This window comes from Callithrix jacchus, chromosome 18 (genome assembly GCF_049354715.1).
Source record: "Callithrix jacchus isolate 240 chromosome 18, calJac240_pri, whole genome shotgun sequence".
In the NCBI taxonomy this organism is placed as follows: Eukaryota; Metazoa; Chordata; class Mammalia; order Primates; family Cebidae; genus Callithrix; species Callithrix jacchus.
In genome coordinates, this window is record NC_133519.1 from 4,680,167 (window position 1) to 4,697,766 (window position 17,600).

Genomic DNA, 17,600 nt, shown 5'->3' on the forward strand with positions numbered 1-17,600 from the left:
CTCGACTGGCTGATTTTTGTATTTTTAGTAGAGATGGGGTTTCACCCTCTTGGCCAGACTGGTCTTGAATTTCTGATCTCAAGTGATCTTCCTACTTCAGCCCCCCAAAATGCTGGAATTAGAGGCATGAGGCCACTCCTGGCCTCAGAAGAGCAATTTTAAATTGCTTCTTGTATTGAACTGTAACTACAATCTAATTATAATTGTGTAATCAAGTTACTTTACTATTACTTACATTGATTTATTAATGAATATGTATAGGAGTTTTGATATAAGAAAACTCCTAAGGCCATTTTGCCATTTCTGTGTCAATGTTGTGTGCCTTTTTGTTAATGAATAGACCTTGTCAGCCCAAAGAGCATCAGATGTGCTAAGAGGTGATGTGATCTGATCGGATGCATAAAATATGGGACTTCCTACACAGATGGGCTTGCTGTTGGTGGCACTGCTACAGTTTATGCCCTATGAATCCAGGAATTGTGACCAATCCTATTTTGTGAAGGTCTCATCAAAAGATATATGTGTATTATGTGTTAATAATCCTGTACACTCTACTATCACATGTATTTCTGATAGTAGCAAATTTTATTCTTAACCAGGTATTCAATGAGAACTGAATCTTCCATTTACAACTGCATACGTCTGATGATTGGAAACATTTTCTGAAGACTAACTTTTGGTTCCAGACATTTTAAACTGTATTTTTCCTCTATTACTTATGTGTATTTCTGGTGGTGGACACTGTGGGACGTGTTCATAGCACAGTTTGGCCCTTGGCTCTGCAATTTTGTGTTATGACACTAGATGAATTAACTTGATGGCATTAGGGGTATTTCTGGAAGCCATTCCTACATCAAGAGAGCTGGTGATAACCTAACTAAATATAAAATCAACTGCAAACCACATAAATATATGCCACTCAATCCAAACTTCATGTATCCCCAACTCAACTTCTTCTTAGTCAGATGCCAAAACTGCCCCCTACAAACTCATCACTACTCAATAAAAGATCGATGGTGAGGTCAGAAAGGAAAGACATAGTGATCTTAAACAATGACTGTTAAAATATTTTTACTTTCCAAATTGTATAAAATCACATGGTTATAGGAACACATTGTTAGGGCTGCTCAAGGGATGTTGGATAGGGCACATGAATGTAAAGCTTGATCTCCAATAGCATCATTGGCATTACTAGGTTATGAGTGACCACAGGCAGATCCATGTACAAACCAAGGCAATAGCCTCAAAAAACAACCATCATTTTGAAGCACTTTACAAAGCATTCATATTCATATTCATATTTGATCCTCAAAGCAGCCTGTAAGCTGTCAAAGCAGAAACATTTTGAGAAGTAAAATAACTTGTTCCAAAAGAGCAAAATTTCTTGGACCCCAAACTGAGACCTTCCAACTTCACAAGTCATGCTCTTTCATTCTACCACACCAGACAAGATTTGTACAACTCTTTGCCTGACATATATTAACAGCTCAAGAAATATTCATGGAACAAATGAAAGAAAATGAAGTAGAGTGGGAACCAGGAATCCTTTAAGGACTAAGAAAGACAATTCTTTAGTGAGAAGAAAACAGGCCAGAATCTCAGCCTTTCCAGCATCTCTTCCAGATGTCAACCTGTTTTTCTTCCCCAGTGGCTCAGTCCAGTGCAATGAGAGAACAGAACACAAATGAGTACTCTATAAATGGGCTCTAGGTCCATGTGCTCCCATAAAACAGTTTCTATTTTTCTGGGTAACAAGTAGAGAGTGAGCTGGGTTTTCCTCTGCAGGTGGAGGTGGAGTAATGGGGAGCAGATGGGTGAGTTTTAATTAAAGTTAATTGTGGCTTTGGTAAATGAAGAAAATGGTGACTGTGTTACCCACCTGTTGCATGACTATTGCTTCACTTGAGTTGCGTGGTGGGAGGAGGCTGGGAAGAAAATCTGGACTTTTTATTTAAATACCTGAGGCCCTGGTCTTCATTCCAGATGTGGTGAGATCAGTGATGGGGTCTCAAGGTTCTTTTCTGCTTTGTCAGACTCAGGCAGGAGGAGGCTCTTCATGCTGAGTTCCAACACCTAAAAGCAAACAAGGGGATGGAAACTTATGCAAGTTGATTTAATTGGGAGCCTAGTCCATATGGAAATATTGGCAGCCTCTGGAATTTCTGACAACCCAATTTCTTTCTGTTTTTAAATTATTTCTTCTTGCTCCTCTTCTCCTCCTCCTTTTTCCTATTCTTCTTCTTCCTCCTTCTCCATCTTCTTCTTTCTTCTTCTTCCTCTTCTTCTTCTTCTTTTTCTTCTTCTTTTCTCCTCCTTCTCCTTCCTTCCTTCCTTCCTTCCTTCCTTCCTTCCTTCCTTCCTTCCTTCCTTCCTTCCTCCTTCCTGCTTGGCAGGGGTCTGTCTGCCCCATGGTTGATGCTTAACAAATATTGAGAAAAATAGTTTCCCTGACTCAGTGATGGATGAATAACGTATGCTGACTCAGATACTTTGCTTATCAGTCCAGCTGAGTGTCCAGGCCACTTAGTTGCAGCCGTGGCCATGACCAGCCAGTGAGACTTGCATTTATTCAGTAAAGATTAATTGACAATGGCTTGAGTTAACACCACTAAAGGGTAATCGACATTGTGGACCTTCCGAGTAGAAAGAAATTAACCAACCATGGTAGAACAAAAATTAGTCTTAGGACCACATGAGTAAGCAAGTTAGTTAGATAAACTCCCCACATTCCTGTTTCTACTCTAATTTATTTAACTAAGGGGACAAGGATGCCTTCAGCCAAGTACTATAATAAAAACTCTCAGGTCTTCCAAAAGAGTTTGTGTATATTCTCTATAACTAGAATTTCTCCCCAGCCCGACTGAATCCCCACATTCCTTCTTCCCTCTTAATCAATAGAGATGAGGTCTCTCTATGTTGCCCAGGCTGGTCTCAAACTCCTGGACTCAAGTGATCCTCCCATCTTGGCCTCCCAAAGTGCTGGGATTACAGGTGTGAGCCAAGATGCCTGGCCATCAACTGCCCAATTTCTGCCCTTTTATCAGGAGTGAAGAGAAGGGCTTATTTAAAACTAAGGCCCAGTAATTTGGAGAGTCAAATGGTCAGAGAAATGAGTAGGGAGGTCTCAGTCAAGGAGGTGCAGTCTGTTCAAAATCATTTCCATTTAGTTTAAACCTTTAGCGGCCTCCTGCTGCCCTCAGAATAAAAGCCAAAGTCCTTAGTATACCTCACCAGGCCCCAGATGTCCTGGCTCTGACCTCTTTCTCCCTTGCTCCCTTTGCTCCAGCCTGATGGCTCTCCTGGTCCCCTCTCTGTCCTACAGCCTTTGCATATGTTGCTTTCCCAGTTCTTCATATATTTGGCTTCTTATAATCTTTCAGGTTTTTGGCTTAGATTCACCTTCTCTGTGTGGCTTTCTCTCACCACATTATCCAAGGCAGCATCCTCACCCGACACTTCCAGCCACCCTTACCTGCCATCATCTCCCTAGCACTTCAGTCTATAATGTTCTTGTCTATTTAGTTGTTTCCTTACTTATTACCTGCTTCCTAACTTACTAGACTGTAAGCTCCACGAGGGCAGAGGACTTGATTCTCTTATTTCCTCAGCATAACTCAAGCTCTTAGCACAGTGTCTGCCCCACAGTTGATGCTTAATAAAAATTGAAGAAAATAGTTTCTTTTATGGCATTACTTGAATTACTTGGGGAAGGTTCATCTCCACAGTCAGAGTGGTTTTTAAACTCTCAACCCCAGACTTTACTTTTCTATCTTAGGTTAAACGTTCTGTCCATCAGGATTTGAAGACCAAATTTAAAAAGGCTTGTCTTGGGTAGCTCTGAGGACTCTCCTCTGGTCCACTGATTAGACTGGGAAAGCATATGTTTTTGCAGCTGATGAAACAACCTGGCTCCTGAACGTGTGCACTCTCTCAAGCTGGACAGGACATACCCTGAGAGCTTGCCAGGGCATGCTCTGTCAATAATGGAGGCACTGTTCAGGCTGCATGGGCAGAGCCCCGGGAGGATGGCAACCAGCAGTGTCCCTAGGAGGTGACCCACAAGTCCAGGAGAGGTACACCTAGAAAAACAAAACTTTTGCAACAGGAGCCAACCCAGTACTGGAAATGCCACTTGGAATGAAATCCCAACAGTTGAGAGCCCAGAGAGCTGGTAAAAATGGAAAAACTCCCATCCACACATACACTTTCCACCGGAGCCTATTCCACCTGCATTTGCTTCACCAGGGCCTTGCCATGAAAATGTTACCTGCCTTGACAATCAACAGCATCAGTTCAGGGAGGAAAAAAAAAGTGAAAGTGGAATGAAGACAGCAAGGCCATGGACAAGGAAGAAGGGCTTCTGTGGAAACGCTTCCTGACTCTAGAGAGTGATGATCTCAGGAGTTCCTCTGGCATCTCTCCAGGATCCTTCATTTTAGAGGGGAGAGGATATCTTTTTTTTTTTTTTTTGAGATGGAGTCTTGCTGTGTTTTCCAGCCTGGAGTACAGTACCACAATCTTGGCTCACTGCAACCTCCACCACCTGGATTCAAGCAATTCTCCTGCCTCAGCCTCCTGAGTAGCTGGGATTACAGGCATATGCCATGATACTCAGCTAATTTTGTATTTTTAGTAGAGATGGGGTTTCACAATGTTGGCCTGGCTGGTCTTGAACTCCTGACCTTGTGATCCACCCACCTCAGCCTACCAAAGTGCTGGGATTACAGGCATGAGCCACTGTGCCTTGTGAGACTATCTTTTAATGAGAACATTTGTAGCCTGATGGCCAGTAGAACTGGGGTATAGTCCAAACTGTGCTACTCACTTTGCTGAGTAACTTTGGACAAGCCACTTTGCCTTGAAGATCAGGTTCCTCTTTCAAAAAATGAAAAATTAATTAATTAATTAATTTTGAGACAAGTGTCTCTGCACTCTGAGGCTAGAGAGCAGTGGTGTGACCAGAGCTTATTGCAGTCTCAAACTCCTGGGCCCAAGCCATTGTACCATCTTAGCCTCCTGAGTAGCTGGGACTACAGGTGAATTCCACCACACTCCAAGAGTTTTTAGTAGGCACAAGGTCTTGCTATGTTTCCCAGATCTCAAACTCCTGCACTCAAGTGATCCTCCCACCCCATCCTCTCAAAGTGCTGGGACTACAGGTGTGAGTCACTTGCCTGGCCTAAATTTTTAAAATTATGGTAAAATATTCATGGCATAAAATTTGCCATTTTAACCATTTTTACAGTTCTGTGGCCATTAAGTACATTCAAATTGTTGTGCAATCATCATGACCATCCATCTCCACAACTTTTTCCATCTTCCCAAATTGAAATTTCATACTGATATGGTTTGGTTCTGTGTCCCCATCCACAATCTCATGTAGATCCCATAATTTTTGTGTGTTGTGGGAGATAATTAAATCATGGGGCAGGTCTTTCCTCTTGCTGTTCTCATGATAGTGAGTAAGCCTTAGGAGATCTGATTGTTTTAAAAATGGGAGTTTTCCTGCGCAAACTGTTTTTGTGTCAGTTTGCTGAGAATGGTGGTTTCCAGATTCATCCACATCCCTGCAAACAACGTGAACTCATCCTTTTTATGGCTGCATAGTATTCCATGGTGTGTGAATGTCTATTAGCCAGAGAATCCATCTTTGGAGGAAATATTCCAGGAAGCTCTACACACAGAGGACATCAGTGTAGAGAATCCAGAAGCAGTGGGGTCAGGGACCTCAACACACCCTACAAGCATCTCTAGGGAGAAAAATGAAACCTGGGTAAGACATTCTCTAAGTCTCCTCCACACATTAAGCATTGATTTTTCTACATTCATGTGATATGTTGAACTGCCAATATGTTCAAGGCCCATTTTCTTTACCTGTGCATTACTTGTGCCACAAAGGGTGTGAGAAGACTTGAAAAACTCACACAATAGAAAAGGATAAAACACACAATGGGGAGTATCAGGGCAGAGAAAGGTGGGAGAAATGCCTGTGAGATATATGAGCAAACAGCCACTGCCTCTGCCCACAAGCTACCTTGTCTGTGAGTAATGTAGGTGAAGGAATGTTGGAGAAACCTGAGCAGAGATTACCTTATACACATGTGGAATCTCCAGAGGCAAAGAAAGACAAAATTTTTTATGTCAATTTCATATCCACCTCACCCAAAGCCACACTGCAAGATTCAAAGTGCAAATGGAACAGGGAAAAATATAGCATGTTGAGGAGGCAAAGTCGGTGCTTCTAAGAATGAACTCAAGTCATACAACCTGAAGTTGAAATCCTCTCTATCACCTGCTAATCCAGTGCAAAAGACTTAACCTCTTTTAGCCTCCATCTTTCCATCTACAGAAGGGTGATGACAGAAAATGTTGTGAGGATTAAGACAAAGAACACATGTAAGACACTTAGTCCAGGGCCTGCTGTAGTCACTATCAGTATTGGCAGCTACTCTTACTTAAACTGTATGTTGGAGGTGTCCATGCCACATCTGTTTTGTTCACCCTTCTGTCCCCAGCATGTAGCAGAGGCCTGGCTCTTAGTAGGCACTGAATGGATATTTGTAGACTTGAATTGATGTAGCTATCTCTCCTGTTGGACATGCCCTGTGCCACACCCCCTCTGACAGTGGTGTGTGACAGGGTTGAAGAAAGAGCATGAGGTAAGGCTGGATAAAGACATTGCTCACCGAGTAACACCCAAGACTAGATGCTTATGTGCTTTGATAAAGCCCATCCCATAGCTTGATTTCATCATGACCGCCCAGGTCAGGCCCTGTCTCATGCTATCCCTCATGCCCTCCCTCTTCAAAGAAGTGTGTCTTGTACCATCCCCACCTATTCCAGCAGGGTATGTAAAATAATAAATTAGGACAGAGAAGATATCAGTCCTGCAGACTTCATTTTAAATCAAATACTATTTATTAAATGTTAAACATGCATGTGATTAAGGCTCTTTGCTTGGCAGAAAATTCAGAGTTGAGCAAGAAAACACCTTTTCTATCAACATATTTTCTAATAAATGGGGGAGTATATTAATATATAAGAAAAATTCCAGACCAAGAGAATCAATTAATGATATGGGAAATGAAAGGGGAGAATTCACACTCGGCTGCAGTTATCTGCAGATGTTTCTCGTGGGAAGTGGCTTTTTAGATAGCCTTTGAATTTGGTAGGTGGAGGAGAGGTGAGCCAAGGGAATCAGAAGGTTTCAGACATAGGAGAAATGATGGGAACTTGGAAGCAGAAGAGTATAACGTGCATGGCAATCAGCATCATAGATTTTGGAGGGATCAAAGGAAACATGGAAAAATGTGTGTAGACAAGGTGTGATGGCTGATCCCTGTAATCCCAGCACTTTGAGAGGCTGAGGTGAGCAGATCACTTGAGGTCAGGAGTTCAAGACAAGCCTGACCAACACAGTGAAACCCCATCTCTATTAAAAATACAAAAATTAGCCAGGTGTGAAGGCACAGACTTATAGTACCAGCTACTCAGAAGGCTGAGGCAGGAGAATTGCTTGAACCTGGAAGGCAGAGGTTGCAGTGAGCCGAGATCAGGCCATTGCACTCCAGCCTGAGTGACAGAGATGGTCTCAATAAATAAATAGATAGATAGATAGATGATAGATAGATGATAGATAGATAGATGATAGATAAATAGATAAATGAAAAAAAGAAAAACATGTCCAGAAAGGGAGCTTCAAGAGTCTTGAGGTCTAGGCAAGAAGAGTAACTGAAAAGTTTCCAGTGGGGAAATGTGTAATCAGACTGGTGTTTGGGAAGATTAGACTGGCAGTGGCATTTGACCTCAACAACAGGGAGAGAGATGGGAAGTCAGGGTTGACTTCATGGACAGTTGAAGTGAGTCTGGACAGAAATTATGAACAATGTGCGGGCAGCAGAAATGGACAGAGGACGTATGGAGGCACTTTGCTAAGGTGACCCCCATGTGCAGGATTCAAAAGTCTGTTCCCATAGGCCAGGTGCGGTGGCTCAAGTTTGTAATCTCAGCACTTTGAGAGCCCGAGGCTGGTGTATCACAAGGTCAGAAGTTCAAGACCAGCCTGGCCAAGATGGTGAAACCCCATCTCTACTAAAGATACAAAAAGTTAGCTGAGTGCGGTGGCAGACAATTGTAATCCCAACGACAACTGGAGAGGCTGAGGCAGGAGAATCGTTTGAACCCAGGGTGGGAGAGGGCAGAGGTTTCAGTGAGCTGAGATGGTGCCATTGCACTCCAGCCTGGATGACTGAGTGAGACTCCGTCTCAAAAAAAGAAAAACGTCTGTTCCCTTGTTTTACCTTGAGAGAAAGTGAAGTGTGGCTTCTCAATCTTTCCTGGTAGTTCTCACAGTCCTTCTGTGAACAGACCTCCAGCTTGGAAGGAAGGTTTGGATCCTGGGTCTGAGGGCTGGCAGCGGGGATTGGTGAGCTAGCTGGAGCTGGAGGCATCTGCCCTTCCTCCCCCACCCCCACCCTCCATGAAATTTCCCCCATTCACTGCTTGAGAGGAAACAGCAGGCTGAGTTGGATCAGGAGGGGAAGCTTCTTTGCCATGCCCAAGACCCTCTGTGCTTTTGGGTCAGCCCCACTCTGCCTGGCCCTCTGTGATGATAAGGACATAGCACCTCAGTCATGCATCCCTGGGAATGTGCCAAAGACAAGAATCATTACCTATGTGTTCCCAGTCAACTGTCTTTTCTCTCCTCCATCCCCAGCAGCTAAATAGAAGTTCTCTTAATTTGCTCAGCTTCTCCCTCTTCCCTAATCTCCAAAGATAATTCTGTCTTTGCTGGTTTTCTGTTTTTCTTATGATACAGAAATAGGAAGAGAAAAGGCAGACTTGAGTGTTAGGAGGATAAGGGGTAATATTCTTGGTGGCTTGGGTCAATTCTAGGATTACACTTTTGTGTATAAAGTTCAGGCAAGGGGCTACATGAACAGGATACTAAAGAATGAAGCCAGAAGACAAAGTCAGCCTATATCATAAGGTGCCAAGAGAGAAGTATGGAAAAAGGAAAATGAAAAATAATCTGGGCTGGGTTTCAGGGAACAGTCACAGAGGAAAGCTGACAAATGAAAGGCTCTGAGACCCAAGATGTGTTGCTTTAGGTTATAGGTTGAATACTTTTAATGTCAATTAAATGTTGGAATTTCATTTTGGTTGCTTAGCTATGCTTCAAATGTTTTATTTTAATGTCACATGAGGCCAGACTGGACAGTATTGTATTCCAGCTTATACGTATGTTATAAGAATAGCATAATGGTTCACACCAAGAATTCCGGAACCAAACTCCCAGCCCGCAAATCCCACTTCCACCACTTAATAGTTTTGTTACCTTTGGCAAGATATAATACTTGTTTCTCTGTGGCTCAGTTGCTTTGTCTGCAAAATAAGTTGATGAGAGTCTCCATTTCCAAAGAGTGTTGTGAATATTAAATGAGCTACTACTTGTGAAGTTCAGAGAAAGGACATGCAAAGCCTGGCATGTAACTGGCACTCTAGAAGCATTAGCTATTATGACTACAGGGACATCTAAGGTCATGAGATTTTTCTGTCTTGGTTCAACCACGGTGGTGAAGACAACTGTCAGAAGAATTATCTTCAGCAGATAAATTTAGGGAAAATTTGGGCCGGGTGCAGTGGCTCATGCCTGTAATCCCAGCACTTTGGGAGGCTGAAGTGGGCAGATCACTTGAGGCCAGGAGTTCAAGACCAATCTAGCTAACATGGTAAAGCCCTGTCTCTACTAAAAATACAAATAATTTTAAAAAAAAACAAAAATTAGCCGAGCGTGGTGGTACATGCCTGTAACCCCAGCTACTTGGGAGGAGGCTGAGGCATTAACATCACTTAAACCCAGGAGGCAGAGGTTGCAGTGAGCCAAGATTATGCCACTGCACTCTGACCTGGGTGGCAGAGTGAGACTCTGTCTCAAAAAAAAAAAAAAGATTTAGGAAAAGCAAGGATTTTCTAGTCAGTTGTGAGTTGTGACAGGTAGACTTCTTAAATGGTCCCCACCTCCAGACACTCACCCTTGTATGATTTGTTCACACTGAATGTGGCTAGACCTGGTGACTTATCTGTAACTCATAGAATATAACAATGATGACCAAATGTAACTACCTTTTTTTTTTTTGGAGACAGAGTCTTGCTCTGTCACCCAGGCTGGAGTCCAGTGGTGTGATCGCAGTTCACTGCAACCTCCACCTCCAGGGTTCAAGAAATTCTCCTGCCTCCAAGGAGCTGGGACTGCAAGCACACACTGCCATGCCTAGAAATTTTTTTGTATTTTAGTAGAGATGGGGTTCCACCGTGCTGCCCAGCTGTTCTCAAACTCCTGAGCTCTGGCAATCGACCTGTCTCAGCTTCCCAAAGTGCTGGGATTATAGGTGTGAGCCACTGCATTTGGCCACACTTTCTTGATTTGGTTACAAAAGGTTGTGACTTCACTCTTGCTAGCAGACTCTCTTTGAGTCTCTTGGCTAGCTGTTTTTGTTTTTTTTTTTTTGAGACAGTGTCTTGCTCTGTTGCCCAGGCTGGAGTGCATTGGTGCCATTTTGGCTCACTGCAGCCTCATCTTTCTGGGCTTGAGTGGCCCTCCCACCTCAGCCTCTCGAGCAGCTGGGACCACAGGCATATGTGCCATCAAGCCCAGCTAAATTTTTTTAATTTCTTGTAGAGATGAGGGCTTGCTATGTCATCCAGGTTGTTCTTGAATTCCTTGGCTCAAGTGATCCTCCTGTCTCAGCCACCACAGCATGCTGGCATTACAGGTGTGAGCCATCGCACCCTGCCTCTTGCTAGCTTTGATGAGGCAAGCTGCCACGCTGGAGAAACCCGTGGTTAGGAACTGAGACCAGCCTGTGGCCAACAGCTTACAAGGAATTGAGGCCTTCAGTTCAGTATCCCCCGAGGAATGGAATCCTTCCAGCAACCACTGAGTGAGTTGGAAATGGATCCTGCCTCAGCTGAAAATTTGACGGCAGCCTTGTGAGACATCCTGAAACAGAAATCCCAGCTAAGGGATCCTGTCTGGATTGCTGACCCCAGAGACTGTACAATAATAAATATGTGTTGTTTTCAACCATTATGTTTATAAGTGACTTTTTACACAGCAATAGATAACCAATATAACCATATACCAAAGAAGAAACTTGGGAGCTGGATTAAGGGCAGAGGTTCAGTTCTAGGACATCAGGGTGGAAGTAGGGGAGCCACTATGGAAGGAGCATCCCCTGGGGCCACCCCAGGTCCTAGTGGGGTGGAGAGTGACTCTGGCTGCACCCTCTAAGATGGCTGACAGCTGAGGCCGTTTTAATGCTTCCTGTCTCAACAGCAGATCAGTCTGGGAACATTTTGTCCTCATCTTGTGTCATCGACCTCCCCTCAGCATTGGAGTATGTACCTTCTGGAAATGCCTGCTTATCTTTATGACACAAATCTCTTCGTTTATTTATTCATTTGTGCAACAACTATGAGCTGGACACTTCTATGTAGAGTGGATCCACTGTGAGTAAGAAATCACCCTCACACAGTTAAGAGTTTCTTCAGGCGTAAGAGTTCCCATCTTTTTTTTTATTATTTTGTTTGAGACAGAGTTTCACTCTTTTTTCCCAGGCTGGAGTGCAATGGCTCTATCTTGGCTCACTGCAACCTCTGCCTCCTGGGTTCAAGTGATTCTCCTGCCTCAGTCTCCTAAGTAGATGGGATTACAGGCACATGCCACCATGCCCAGTTAATTTTGTATTTGTAGTAGAGATGGGGTTTCACCATCTTGGCCACCACCTCGGCCTCTCAAAGTGTTGGGATTACAGGTGTGAGCCATCGTGCCCAGCCAAGTTTCCATCTTTTAAATTGTTCCTCTACCTCCACTGGGGTGCCATTTCACCACACCCCTTAAAGGCTGGGGTTCTCCATGGCATTGTTCTTGTCTCTAATTTCTTCTCACCTCATGCAGTCCTCCCTAGTTATTCCAGAATTCAAGATTCCTTCATCACTTCTAAATATCTGAAATCTACATCTCTAGCTCAAAACTCTCCAAATGTCAGACTGTCGTGCTACTTACATATTCCATAGACACTTAGTTCTGCGAAAAGCATTGAACAATCAGTAAGTAAGTATTAAACAATAAATCAGATCTGTTCCTGCACTGAAAACCAGATGTGCCAGATTAACTGAGAAGTTGAATATCTGCATACTGTCCTGTATAAGTGTTTTAAGGAATTTTCAGGGGGCTGCTCTTAACTTTATGTGATTTATACCATATGGGGTGACTTCACTAAATTAGAAACTCAAATAAACTCACTTCCTCCATCTCTTCATTCTCTTGTCCTGCCCAAACCTTCTTTTTTCCAATCTTTCCTCTCCTAACTAACAGTACCATTATCCACCCAGACAATATATGGAGTCACCCAAATTCTTCCCCCCAGGCTTCCCTGATATCCTCCAATCTCATTAAGTTTTGTAGAATTTACCTCCTAAATACTCATTTCCTTTTCTCCATTACTGCTGTCTTAGGCTCATTTTAAGCTTGCATCTTCTTTTACCAGGTCTGAGGTAATAACCTTCAAACTGATCTTCCTTTCTTGAGGCTCACTCTTTGTGCTTTTGAAGTATTGGATGCGAGATTGAAATAATCACTAAGACAAAAGTAAGCCAAATTGTAGGGTCTTTATTGCTGGCAACCACAGAGGACTCACGTCTCTCCAACCCATGGCCCCAGACTCAGGGGGAGCAGGGTATTTAAGCTGAAAAACCACATCCTGGGTTTAGGTGAGGGGATGCAGGGCAAGCATCTTTTCAATACTTGCTGATAGGCAGAAGTAATTCTGGTAACTACTGATAAGCAAAGGCTGGTCATTTTAGAGCAAGCTAGCAGTTTTGTTTACAGAAGCCAAGGTCAGCAGTTATTGCAAGGAGAATGGGGCAGATTTTTGGAAAAACAGCTTTGTCTTATTAAATGCTTTGCTCTGGTTCTAACTCTAGGCCCGCTATAGCACATTCCTTCCTGTTCTTTTAACATGTATTAAATCTTTAATAGTTTTCCTCTTTTTGGATCCCTTCCCAATTAAGGAACTAACATACCCTTCAGTGGATCTTTAAGTAAGGACCCACCGGTGATAGGTGAGAGTCAAGGGGGTTCCTCTCTGAGGGGCTACACCAGGAATCAGGGGGAAAAGGAAGGTTACTGCGAGGAGTGCAAAAGTCTTAGCTTTAGGGGGTCTGTTGAAGATGAGGCCACCTTCCATTGTACATCAGGGGGGCAGTCTTGACATGTGAGTGGTGAATCCAGGCAGTCAGTCCATTCAGCTTGACTGCCGTGGGGGTGACCAGGATCACAGTGTAGGGTCCTTTCCAGTGAGGAGTTAGGCTGGAGGCAGTGAATCTCTTTACCAGGACTTTGTCCCTGGGCTGGAAGGGGTGTAGCAGCTGGTCAGTGAGGTTCACTGGGGTAGGTTGAATTCCCCTGATGAGTGGGTGCACCTGGGACTGAACAGACTGGAGTGCCTGCAAGGACTTAAGGAGTGTATGGTTATGGACTTCAGCATGTATGGTGTCTGCAAGTTTGGGGAGTAAGGGAGGGGGCCTTCTAAACTTAATTTCAAAAGGAGTGAAGCCTTTCTTATAGGGAGTACATAGGGTATGGAGGAGAACAAAAGGAAGCAGGTTGACCCAGTTTTCACCAGTCTCTAGAATAAATTTTGTTAAAGTCTCTTTTATGGTCCAGTTCATCCTTTCAACCTGCTCTGAAATCTGGGGGAAATAGGCACAGTGTAATTTTCAGGATATGTCCAGGCCTTGGCCAGGCTCTGAAAAACCTGTGCTGTAAATGCAGGGACACTATCTGATCCCAGTGTCAAGGGCAAGCCGAACTGAGGAACCAGGTCCTGTAACAGTCTTTTTGTTACTACCAGTGCAGTTTCTGACCTAGTAGGAAAAGCCTCAACCCATCCAGAGAAAGTGTCTACAAACACAAGGAGGTATTTATAGCCGCATGCTGGGGGCTTTATTTCAGTAAAATCTACCTCCTAGTGTTCCCCTGGGCTAGTACCCCTGAGTCTTATCCCTGCCTGACTAGACCTACTGCCTCCTGGATTTACCCTGGCACACACATCACATCGAGTAGTAGTTTCCCTAACAATTTCATGTAAATATGGAATGTAGTATCTGGCCCTCAGTAGCTCAGTGAGTTTTGTTTGTCCCATGTGTGTGGCCTGGTGTGTGTCCTTAACTAGAGTCTGCCCTAGAGCCTCGGGGAGCACAATTCTCATGTCCAGTAGAGTCCACCATCCTGTGGAATCTTGTCGCCCCCCCGTTCTTTAGCAAAGTTTTCTTCATCAGGTGAGTACATAGGGGTAGGGGGCAGGGTTGGGGCCAGCAGAGTCACAAGAAGAGTCAGAGGTTTTACTGGCCCCAAGCCTGCCTGTCTGGCTTGCAGGTCAGCTATCCTATTTCCCCTTGCCTCTGGTGTATTTCCTTTTTGGTGTCCTTTGCAGTGTATTAATGCCACTGCCTTGGGCTTCCATTAGCCTCTAGTAGTGCTAGGATTTCCTTTGTTTTTGATGACTTTTCCCCTGAGGTAAGCAGCCCTCTTTATTCATAAATGGCTCCGTGTACATGGGCCATAGCAAAGGCATATCAGCTATCAGTGTAGATGTTGACAGTTTTTCCCTCCGCCCAGTCCAAGGCCTTTATCAGAGCTGAGTTCTGCCTTTTAGGCTGAGGTTCTGTGTGGAAGAGCCTGGGCCCAGATAACCCACTCTGGGTGACCACAGCTGCCCCGGCATACCTGACTCCATCAACCATGAAACTGCTGCCATCTGTATACAGTACCTCCTCTGGGTTCTGCAGGGGGATGTCGGTGAGATCCAGTCACGCAGTGTGGAGGACATCTATTGCCTGTTGGCAGTCATGTATGGGCTCTTCTGGCTCGCTGTCAGGCAGCAATGTGGCGGGGTTTAAAACTGTAGTTTTTGAAAATTTTATGTGAGGCTGGTCCAAAAGTAAGGCCTGGTATTGGACTATGCGGGCATTAGACATCCATTTTCCCAGAGCTCCACGGAGTAGCGACTCCACTGGGTGGGGTGCCACTAAGTTTAACTCTTGCCCCAAGGTTAGTTTGTCTGCCTCCTTGACTAACAGGGGCGTAGCTGCCACCGACCTCGGACAAGCTGGCTACCCAGAGCCTACGGGATCAAGACTTTTTGAAAGGTAGGCAACTGGCTGGACCATGGTCCCAATGTCTGGGTGAGCACCCCCTTAGCGACTCCTAGTTTTTCATGCACAAACAACTAGAAAGGTTTAGAGATGTCTGGCAAGGCCAAGGCTGGGGCTGCAGTCAGGGCAATCTTGAGCTTGTCAAAAGCCTGTTGCTCTACTTCTGTCCATGTCAGGGGCTGATTTCCTCCAGTGCAGGCATACAGGGGCTTGGCTATCTCAGCAAATCCCAAAATCCATAGCCTGCAGTACCCTACCACCCCAAGGAATTCTCAAACTTGGCATTTCGTGGTGGGGGTGGGTATTTGCAGCACTGCTTGGACTCGGCTGGGTGCCAGTGCCCAGTTGCCCTTCTCTATAATATAGCCCAGGTAAGTAACTTTCAGCTGGCAGAGTTGAGCCTTCTTAGCTGAGACCTGGTACCCCAAAGTCTGCAGGGTTTTTAATAATGACTGGGTGGTCTCTTTAAAGGCCTCCTGGGTTTTTGTAGCCAAGAGTGAGTCATCCACGTATTAGAGTAGGGTACATTCTGGGAACTCAGCTCAGAAGGCAGCAAGGTCTTGGCTAAGTGCCTCATCAAACAGAGTGGGGGAGTTTTTGAACCCCTGGGGCAGTCTTGTCCAAGTGAGTTGTCCCGAGGCTCCAGTATTAGGGTCGGTCCACTCAAAAGCAAATACAGGCTGGCTTACAGGGGCCAGTGGGATGTGAAAGAATGCATTCTTAAGATCCAAGACTGTGTAATGGTGGTGTTCTGGGTCCAAGAGACTGAGAGGGTGTACGAGCTTGGAACTGTGGGGTGAACAATTTCCACCCATTTGTTTACCTCCTTTAAGTCCTGTACAGGTCGATAGTCCTTTGTGCCTGGGGAGTAAAGGAGTATTCCAGGAGGATTTACAGGTAGTAAGGGTTCCTCCTTTTAGGAGTCTGGTTATATGTGGAGCAATTCCCTGTCTGGCTTCTTGGCTCATGGGATATTGTTGTACCTGGCCTGGAGTTGCCGTTGTCAATAGCTGGACCACAACTGGGGTATGGTGACTTGCCAAGCCTGGGGAATTTGTCTCGGCCCACACTTCAGGTACCTTTTCCTGAAATTGGCGGAGGAGGTCTGATGCTGGCAGTTGATCTGCCTCTGAGGATATAGCTTCCTGCAAGAGATACTCGACAGAGCGCAGGTGATGAGGATTTGTTGAGGTGGCCCTGATGCCAAGGGAGGAGGAATTGAGAGGCAAGCCTGACTCTCACAGAAAGAAATACTTGCTTGAAGTTTGTGGAGTAAATCCCGTCCTAGGAGTGGGTATGGACACTCAGGAATAACTAAAAAGAAGTGGGTGACAGTACCATTCCCCAGATCAACAGGTCAGTTGGTGGTCCAAGGGCTTGATGTGGTTTTTCCTCTGGCCCCCTGAATAATTGTTCTTCTACTGGACAGTGGTCCCAGGGGCTGAGTAAGGACTGAGTGGGCCACTCCTGTGTTGACCAAAAAACTGACAAGTGTGCCCCCAGCTTTTAAAGTGACCCTGGGCTCCTGGGAGCTTAGTTAATGAGAGCCCGGGGTCTGTCAGTCCTGGGTTTTTAAGCTAAAAATGGCCTTTGGCTGTCTTTCCTGTATTACCCCTTGCCTCCTTCTCTCTGGACATTCATTTCTCCAGTGTCCCTCTCTTCAGCAGAATGCACATTGGTTAGGCCCTAGCCTGGGCCTTTGTCTCCCTGGGCCTCTCTGCTGAGTTTCTGGTCCTTGGGAGAGAACTCAGGTTTCCTGGAGTGCTGCTATCACTGCCTTAGCAACCCTCTTATCTTGTTTGGCCTCTAGGGTTTCTCTGTTGTTAGAGAATTTCTGGGTGATCTCCAACAACTGAGTTAGATTCCTTCCCTGGAACCCCTCTAATTTTTGCAATTTTCTTTTGATGTCTGGGGCAGACTGGGAAATGAAAGCCAGATTGATGGCCTGCTGATTTTCCAGGGCCTCAGAGTCAATAGGGGTGTAGGTGTGGTAGGCATCCTGTAGGTGCTCAAGGAAAGTGGCTGAAGACTCCTGTGGACCCTGGGTCATGGTCCCTACCTTGGAGAGGTCGGTGGGTTTTTGGGCTGCCCCCCAACCCCCTCTAACAAGTACTGGTGAAAATTGTTCAAAGCCTGCATGCCCTCTGGGGTGTTTGGGTCCAATTTGGGCCTGGTGGAAGGGAAAATTGCATTAATTTGTTCCTGGCTATCTTCTACTGATCCTCCCTCCATCCCAATTATTGCTTTATGGGCTTCTTGTCTAATTCTGCTTCTCTCCTCTGTGGTGAACAACACCAGGAGTAGCTGCTGGCAGTCGTCCCAGTTTGGATGGTGGGTTTGTAAAACTGACTCCAGGAGCCCTGTGAGTGCCTGGGGCTTTT

At 45.0% G+C, this 17,600-nt stretch overlaps 1 long non-coding RNA gene across 7 annotated transcripts in view; it reads right to left on the minus strand.

Moving 5' to 3' along the window:
• LOC144580131 (uncharacterized) overlaps positions 1 to 17,600 on the minus strand; it is a 160,931-nt gene that overhangs the window by 107,804 nt on the left and 35,527 nt on the right. For 4 of the 7 annotated variants that reach the window (XR_013529134.1, XR_013529133.1, XR_013529135.1 and 1 more), the window contains one exon: positions 1,960 to 2,073. The exons of the other annotated variants lie outside the window; for them this stretch is intronic. This is a non-coding gene — a long non-coding RNA (uncharacterized LOC144580131). The remainder of the gene's footprint in view (positions 1 to 1,959; positions 2,074 to 17,600) is intronic. 7 annotated transcript variants of the gene reach the window in all.